The sequence below is a fragment of the Manis pentadactyla genome, chromosome 10 (assembly GCF_030020395.1).
Source record: "Manis pentadactyla isolate mManPen7 chromosome 10, mManPen7.hap1, whole genome shotgun sequence".
NCBI classification, from domain to species: Eukaryota; Metazoa; Chordata; class Mammalia; order Pholidota; family Manidae; genus Manis; species Manis pentadactyla.
The window spans coordinates 3,758,151-3,766,799 of NC_080028.1; positions in this window are offsets into that span (position 1 = coordinate 3,758,151).

Sequence of the window (8,649 nt, forward strand, 5' to 3'; positions counted from 1 at the left end):
TTGTGCATGTGGACGTCCAGCAGTTCCAGCACCACGTGTTGAAGAGACTGTCTTTGCTCCATTGCATCGCCTCTGCTTCTTTGTCAAAGATCAGCTCACTGTATCTATGTGGCTCTGTTTTTGGGCTCTCCTTTGTCCCATCCACCAACACACACTATCTTGATAATTATAGCTGTAGAGTCTTAGGTATTGTGTACTACTGTAGTTTTAAAAGACTTGTGTAATATTTTTAAATTAAGAAAATGGCCAATGCTCTTTTGAAGAGATGCCACGTGGAAAGGGCTCTGCCTGCAGCTGCCCACTGTTTGGGCATCTCCTTTGCTGGCCCTGTGGTCCGTAGAAATGCTTTCTAGGCCCCAGTGGGTGTCTGGGAGGCAGGGTGGGCAGGGGTTGGGGACCCACCCACATCTCCCCAATGTTGGTAACCCACCCACATCTCCCCAATGTTGGTAACTGGGTTTTGTGGTGATGGTGTGTACAATAGGGGAGGGGAGAGGTGGGAATTCCTTGCTGTGGTTTGAGTATTAACTATTTCACCAGCCAGACCAGGCCTCGTGGCCGTGGGTGGGAATCCCTATTCCCCCAGGCGGACATCTCCCACTGCTGGCTTCCCACAGCTGTCCTAGAGAGAAGTCCCATCAGTGCCACGGCTGCGGGCGTTGGGAGGGGAGGGGAGCTGAGCCCACGTGGGACCTTGGGTAGCTCATTCTCATCTCTGAGCCCCTGTTTCCTCACACTGGATCAGCAAATTGGACCCAGCCCTGCCCAGAGAGGGAGTGAGACAAGGTTAGGCAATGGGCAGAAAGCCCTGTGCAAACTGTAAAGTGCCAGGCAGACCTGTGAATGTCAAGGTCAGCTGGAGTAGGACCATGGGCTGGGCTGCCTGGAGCTCCTGGGAGCAGCTTGAGGAGGCAATGGAAATGGACCAGGAGCAGGGCTTTCTGTCCTTAGTTTACAGGCGGAGGGAACAGGGCTCCCGAGGGAAGTGATTCACCAGGCACACAAGGTATGGGAGGCCCCAGACCCGGGTCTCCCTGCCTCAGGGCTTCACGCTCTCCCAGGCCATCCCCCCCTGAAGAGCTGTCCATCACTGACCAGATCGAAATAACATCCAGGCAGCAGATCGCTCCGTGCGGCACTGACGCACCCCACCCTCCCATCTTTGCCCCTCGGATCCCCTCCTTGGGGCGGGGGAAGGGTGGGCCCCGTTGCTACTTGCGCTGCAGGGGAGGGACCCAGGCACTGACTGGCTGTGGTGAGTGGAGAAGTGACCCCACCCAGGCCTGGAGCCCCGCTCCCCACCTCCCTCCCCACCACCCTCCTTGGCACTGTGACCTCCTGACCCTTGTGCAGACCAATGGGGCATATGGCCCAGACAGCCCCTGGGCAGCGTGGTCCCTGGAAAGACTGGACAACCGCTTCTTGTCTGCCTCCCACTGATGTTTTTTTCATGCATTCATTTCCTTAAGAACCTTCGAGGGGCCTCAGTCTGAGTAGGGGGGTGTTGTCTTGTCCCCCCCATTTTCTGTGTGAGGAAGCAGGCTTAGCACTCCCCAGTAGCCTGGCCAGGGCCACCCAGCCAGAAAGGGGTGGTGAAGGCTGAACTCAGAGCCCCTGACCCTGGGGTCTGGCTGCCTGACCACTTGCCAGGGACTGAAGGTGACGGCGCCTCTGTCCAGCCTCTGTTCCTGAGGCCTACAGCCCCTCCCAGGCCCAGACCGACTCACCAGCCTCTGAGCCCCCACCCGGCCCAGCCGCCAGACAGCATTCTACTCTCAGCAGGTGCACCCCAGGCCTCTCTCCCCTACCCTGGGCTGAACACCACCAGGTCCAACGCCTCTCCAGAGTGGCAGCCCAGGCAGCCCAGAAGCTGGTGTTCTATTAAGGACATTTTAGGGAGTAAGATGGGAGAAGAAGGAAGGGGTGTATATTCTGATACCCATGGAACTCCAGGCCTGGGGCTTTGGACTCTGTTCTCTGGGAAGTGGGGTGCCTTGGAAGTTTCCTGAGCTTGGGGGAGGGGTGGTTGGAGAGAGATCACCCTAGTGGCTTCATCTGGGTCTCCATGAGTTACACGACCCTCTCAGGACATCCATTCCCTTGACTAAGGGGAAGTCACCCCAGCAGAGGCCAGTGCAAGGCTTCAGGAAGCCAAAGGATGTGAGGCCCTAGTGGGCGCTGCACGCGTGGTGGGTGAGGAGTCAGTGTCGGTTCCTTCTCTGGGGCTTGTGCCCAGGCCATGTCCCTGGACGTGAGGACTGGCAGGGTGCCCAGTGACGGGATGACTCCTCATCTCACAGACCTGGAGATCAAGCCAGGCCCATCCGCGGAGGAGCCCCTTCCCCTGAGGACAGACAGCGCACAGTAGGCCTGGCAGAAACTGCTTGTCTGGGGGAATGAGCCAACCCAGGCTCCAAAGAGGGCATTCAAAACTGGCTGAACCGGTTGCAGATATGAGTTTACCAACCCAGCAGCTGGCCCTTCAGTTTTTACAAGAAACCGTGCCCTCCGTGCCTCCTCGCCCTCTGAGGCCGGGTGGCCGGGCCCAGCTCAGCCACTGCCGGCAGCCCCAGGGTGGCCTGGTCAGACGAGGGCCTCTCTCTGTGGGTGACCTGGCCTCACCTCGTCCCCACACTCAGGTTTCCATCTCAGGCCCCCACCCCATGAGGAAGGGCCACCACCAACCTCTGCCCAAGGACCTCCTCACTCTGGTGCCGGGGGACCCGGGTGCCGTCAAGGTAAGCAGCTGCCCTCCCGGAGGTCTCCAGCAAGCCAGGTGCTTCTCCCTGGGCCTGTTTCCCTCATTGTCACATGGAGTTGAGAGGAATGGATCTTCCCAGAACCCGTTTGGATAGGGCCTTGGGGTCCCCGTCCTGGCCAGTCATGCGTCAGTGCCCTCCAAGGGGCAGAAGGAGTGGCTCTGCTCACTGGTGGGCTAAGGAGGCAGCCCCACGGTGAAGGGCAGAGCCAGGAGGGTGGGGGCTGGAGGGACCCCCAGCCCGTGGCCCACAGGGGCTCCTTGGGCCTGGCTCTAGGGTCCCCGTGGCCTATCTGTAGGATGAGGGTGCATGACCCGCTCTCAGTCTGCCCGGCCTTCCCTGCTGGCAGCGTGGCCACGGGCCCTGTCCTCCTGGCTGAGCTGATAAGCTTTGTTCAGAACCTGGGTCGGGCAGTTTTCTCGCAGCCCTTCCTGCAGTCAGATCTGGTATGGAAACCTCCCTTGCGCCTCGAGGCTGAGCTAATCGTCCTGGGAGAGAGGGGGAGGGCAGGGCCAAGGCCAGCAGGACAGCGGGGGTGCCCGGCTGCCCCTCCCTCGTGGACTTCAGAGGGGTCCCCCTCCCAGGCCTGCCGCGGGGAGAGGCGCCCCTGACCTCAGTGCAGCACAGACTGCAGCCCTCCGTCTGCACCAGGGCCCCGGTGCCCTGGCTGACCTGCCTGACTGCAGACCCCACCCATGTCCCCGCCTTCTCTGCCAGGCTGACTCCTGCTCACCTTCCCAAGACTCCAGATCCCCTCCCCTGGGGAGCCCTTCCTGCTTCCCCTCTGGGCAGGGCCCTGGTAAGTGGGACCCCTGGGCCACGAGAGCCCTGCCTGGGGGTAGGGGGGCTTCCTGGAGGAGGTGATGGTGGAGCAGAGGTTTAAGTCAGGTGGGCCTCTTGAGGGGCCCTTAACACCCCAAAAGCGTTTACTGGTTTATACTGTCACCTCTACTTCCGGGCTGGGGGGCCCTTGGGGACAGGGACTGGGCTGAATCCTGTCCAAGGGCCCGGCACATGGTCGGGGCCTGGCCTGATGGCTGCATGGGTGAATAAACGAGTAGGGGAAGATGGCGTCACATGGCCTGGGAGCCCCTTGGCGTGGCATCTGGAGGGACCTGGAGGGTGCAGGGCCACGTCATATGTGCCATGGAAGGTGGGCCTGATGCTGGCCACTCACGTCTCTGTGGTAACAGGCAGGGTAACGAAGTGGTTGAGAAAGGGGTTCTGGAGCCCTTGCTGGTTCACATCTGGCTCTACCCCCTCCTCCCTCCACAACCTCAGACAGGTCATCAACCTCTCTGTGCTCTGCCAGAGGAGGGGTGTAAGGCCTAGGCCAGGCTGCGGGGACAAATGAGTCAATACAGGGCAAGCACTAGGACCGGGGCTGGCATAGTAAACGCTGGTGGCACGGAGCTGGGCGATGAGGCTGTTGGGTGACGTCACAGGGACTCATGTGTGGCGATGCGATGGTGCTTCACCGTCGTGTGGTCCAGGGGCTGTGGGGCGATGCAGGGAGCAGATCCACACGGCAGAATGCTGCCTCCACCCCCAGATGCAGCTCTGAACCCCTAAGTCCCTGGCGCTGCCCCAGGGGAGAGAGAGAGAGACTCCAGGGTGGGACAGAGACCCCAGAGGAGGGACCGAGAGCCCACAAGCCCCATGGAATGATCAGGAAAAGGAGCTGTCTATCTAGACCCAGGGCAGGGCGGAGGGACCAGCTGGTGGGGCTGGACTCCTGGGCAGGCTGGTCACTACAAGGGAACAAATAATTTCTTATCCAAACGGGGACACTTTTGAGAGCAAAAGGATGGGGGTTGGGCACTAAAAACAATTTCAATTATCAGCTGTGTCAATATTTATTTATTGACCAGCAAATTAGTTTTATTATATTGGTGGACCTATAAAATAGTTACATCTAAAATCTTTTTGAAATCAATACAATTATTTCTGAAGTAATTTATGCATCAGTGCACATGAAGGCTTATTTAAAAAATAAGCCTCTCTCATATATTGATTACCTGAACAATAAAATAACATATGTAGAAAATCGATTCTTGGTCCTGTCTCAGTTTGTCCTTGGTTTTCCCCTACACAGTGGATTTTTTATATATGGACTTATTATTTTTAAGGTTTATTTCCATTGATGTTCTTGTAACCTTCAAAATGGCTTATGATGGCCCCCATATGTGAGTGTGTTGTTAGTTCTGACGGCTGCTCTGCAGATCAGAGCATCTCACCGAGATCATCTCTGCAGGGTCGGGACCAGGGGAGCTCAGAGTGAGTGCTGTAAGCAGAGGGCATTCTCAGTTCTAATATTATGCACTGAAATGTGTAATTATTTCAGCCCAGATGTCCTCACAGGTACGATTTCTTGGCCCCCCCCCCTTTTGGGTGCAAATATGCAACAATAAAAGACAAATCGTCAAAGACAGATCTCATCAAAAAAGTTCTCTCGATGATTCTTTGAAATGATTCTTCAACTTAGAGAATCTGTAAAACCATGGCCCTCTTGATTCGATCCCATTTCAGTCCAGAATAATTCCCCCAGTGAAAAATAGGAACCCCATCAGTAGATGATTTGCACTGCTACTTCGGGAGCAGTTGTATGATTTCAGAATGAAATCTCATCACTTCTTGCGCTCTCACCAACTAATGCTGCCAGCTCCTGCCTTGCTTTTATACAGATGAATTTTAATGCTTCTGGTTTGCAAGCTGCGCTTTCAGCCTCTGCAATTCTGTAAAGGCTTCCAGTGATCAAATTTTCTGGTGCTCCATTTACTAGGACATTTGATTAAAGATGTCTAGCTGTTTTTTAATGAATTGCAAGTGAAATTTAGAGAACTCATCTCCCCAAATACCCATGACCAACATAGGTCCTGGGGTGATTGAGGAAGCCCTGCTCCACAGGCCTCCCCGAGCCCCCGCAGACGGCGAGAGGCGCTCCTTCGTGCGCAGCGCTGGGAAGCCACAGAAATGCGCCGGTTCGGCCCTGGCCGGGCCCGACAGACTGACGGGGGCTGGGGTCCTCGGCTCGCGATTTGCAGTTTGCACTTATGAATCGTGTGGGCATCCCAGCCACACACATCTTGGCTCCACTGGTCTGGGAGGGAACAGGAGCCCTGTTTCTACCAGCAGACTCTGCGTCGCTATCATCCCTGGAAGAAGAAAGGATTTTGTCTCCGCGCTGAGGTTCCAGCTGAATTTACGGGGCATCTGTCTCACAATGGGTGGAAATGTCTGCCCTTGGACTTGGCGATTTGTTGGCCGTGTCCCAGGGGCGGGGCTTGTCAGCGCCCCCAGGCGTCCAGAGCGGCTGTAGCCCCGCCCCAGGATTCTCCTGGCACTGACGCGCGCTGCGTCCGGCTTCCGGACCTGCAGCCCGAGGCTGCAGAGGCCCTGGTGCCCTGCCTGGGGGGCCAGAGGCTGAGACGTGGGCCCTGTGCAGACATCCCAGGCTTCTGTCACTGCCTCATAGCCGCCCCCAGACACGGGGACAGGAGTGGGACTCAGAAGAGGCGGGAAAGCCGAAGCTGTCATCCGGGTCAGCCAGGGAGGAGGGTTGGAACAGGGACGGAGCCCAGGGTCAGTGGCACCTGCCTTGTGGGGTGAGATCGAAGGTGTGACTGGGACAGTGATGCTGGGGAAGGGGCCAGCAGCACCCTGACAGGAAGTGGTGGCTCCTTGGGGATGTCCCCACACAAAGCCACCTCTTTCATAGCCTGACACCCCACTATCGTGGCCCCCCATGCTCATGGCTCTGTGCTCCACGCTGTTTTCTGACCCTGCAGACCACTGAGCCCTTCTGTGGCCAAGCTTTCCTGCCCTGTGGGGTTCCATAGAACACAGTTTGGGAATCACTGGGCAATACCTGCATTCAATGCTGTTGCAGTGAGAGCCCTCCCGGGACCTGTGTGGTCTTGACCAGCAGAGAGCTCAGCCCACAGGGAAGCTGGCGGGTTTCTCAGCTATGGAATCACTGCTGCCTCCCTCTTCGACCTGCTGCCGGCCCCTCCCCCCACCTCAGTTTCCCCACTTGTACAGTGAGGTGATTGGCCTTCAGGATGCCCTGTCTCCTACTATTGGGAGCTGACTGCCCCGGGGCCTAGGACACGCAGGGCAGGAAGGGACAGGTGGTTCCTGACAGTCCTGGTCGAGTTTGCCAAGCCTAGGCGCTGCTCACCCAACCTGCAGTTCCCTGCTGGGCTCCTCCCCCGGCGGAGCCCAGGTCCAGCTGACTGCAGCCCTCACACCACAGCTGTCCAGGGCAGGTCCAGACGGGGAAGCCCTGGGGTGGGCAGGAGAACCAGCCCCACACTGCTCAGAGAGGCCCCCCGAGCACGGCAGCTGGGCCACCCAGAGGACACTGCATGCAGGCCCAGCCAGGGCTCTCTGGGGGGCTGAGGGGTCTCTGGGGTTTCGGGGGCCCAGGCCAGCCCTCCCCTTCTCGGGGCCTGGGTCTCTCCATGCAGAAACAGGAGCTGCAAAGGGCTGTCTGGATGGCCCCAAGGATGGGCCACACCCAGGAGTGCCATGACAAGGGCTTCAGAGTGCCAGCGCAGGGGGTGGCTGAGGAGACAGAGGGTCAGTGCCCCCGTCGCCGAGGGGAACTGCAGTCCGGGGAGGGCTGGGGTCTGCGCAGTGGGGGGTGCGAGTTCAGGGACGAGGTCCTTGCTGGAGAAACAGATGTGGTCTTGGGCCGACAGCGGGTCTCAGTCTGATGGGATCTTGAGAGAGGGAGCACAGGGCCTGAGCTTCTGGGGCCCAGCAGGTGTCCGCCTCCCTCTGCACGGCGGCCTGATTACCACATGCATCCCAGCGTGTCTCCTCCATTCCCACCCACACACGCCCAGCACTCTGGAGCTGTCCCCTGGGCACAGAGAGCCCTGTGGTTTGGGGCGGAAGGGCCACCGTCTCCTAGTCACACTGTGTGTTGGCCGTTTGGTGACCTGACTTAGGCCTTGCAAAACTCTGGGATGCAAATGTGGTTTTGCCCAGATTTTTGTCCATTAGAAATGAAGCTGAGGCCAGTTTAGAAAACAAGCTGAAGGGAGTGACTTGTCCAGAGTCCCCCACTGGCTGACAAGGAGAACACCCCCCTGGCCCTGTAGGCCCTCATCTGCAGGGGGAGGCCCCCACCCTGATGTCCACATGGGGAACTGGCGCTCGGAGCAGCAGTAACGGGCCCTAGGCCCCAGAGGGTTTGGACAGCGGGTGTCAGAGGCCAAAGCCACTGTTTTTCCAGGGCTCGCTCCTGCCTTTGGGGCCTGTGGGAATTTTCTCTCCGGAGAGTCTTGAAAGGCCACAGAGGGGTGGGGGTGTGGCGTCCAGCTGATGGAGGCGAAAGGGCCACATGCTTTTTGTGGTCGAATTATCCAAACACTGAATCGCTCCTCCCGCCCAGGCGGCTGCGAACGAGCTGGCTTTGTCCCGTCCTGAGAACAGCAGTGCTGTGCAGGGCCAGACAAAAGCAGGCGCTGACGCGGCCTTTTCCACGGTCCGGCAGAGAAAGAAAGGCCCAAAGGCCCGGCGGATAAAGCTCCGTGGAGTCAATGCGGTGGGGGTGGGGGCTCAGGCTTTAGTCTCAGCAGGGCTGGCAGGAGGGGCCAGGGGTGAGGGGCCCCCACCAGAGCTTCCCGCCAGCCAGCCCTGTTGGGAGCAGGCAGACTGGGGACAGAACGGCAGGGGCCGACCTGCTGATGGCTTCTGCCGCCCTAGGATCCTAGGATAGCCCTCAGGACGGCAAGGCCCAGCCGTCCTCATGGGGCGTTCAGGGCTTGGGGCCCCAGGCCAGCCCATCCCCACAGGAGGCCTGACAGGGGCATCCAGAGACCGCCCAGGTTCCCGCGGCCGTTAGCACCCACCCAGTCTGACCCCAAGGCCTGGCCGCACA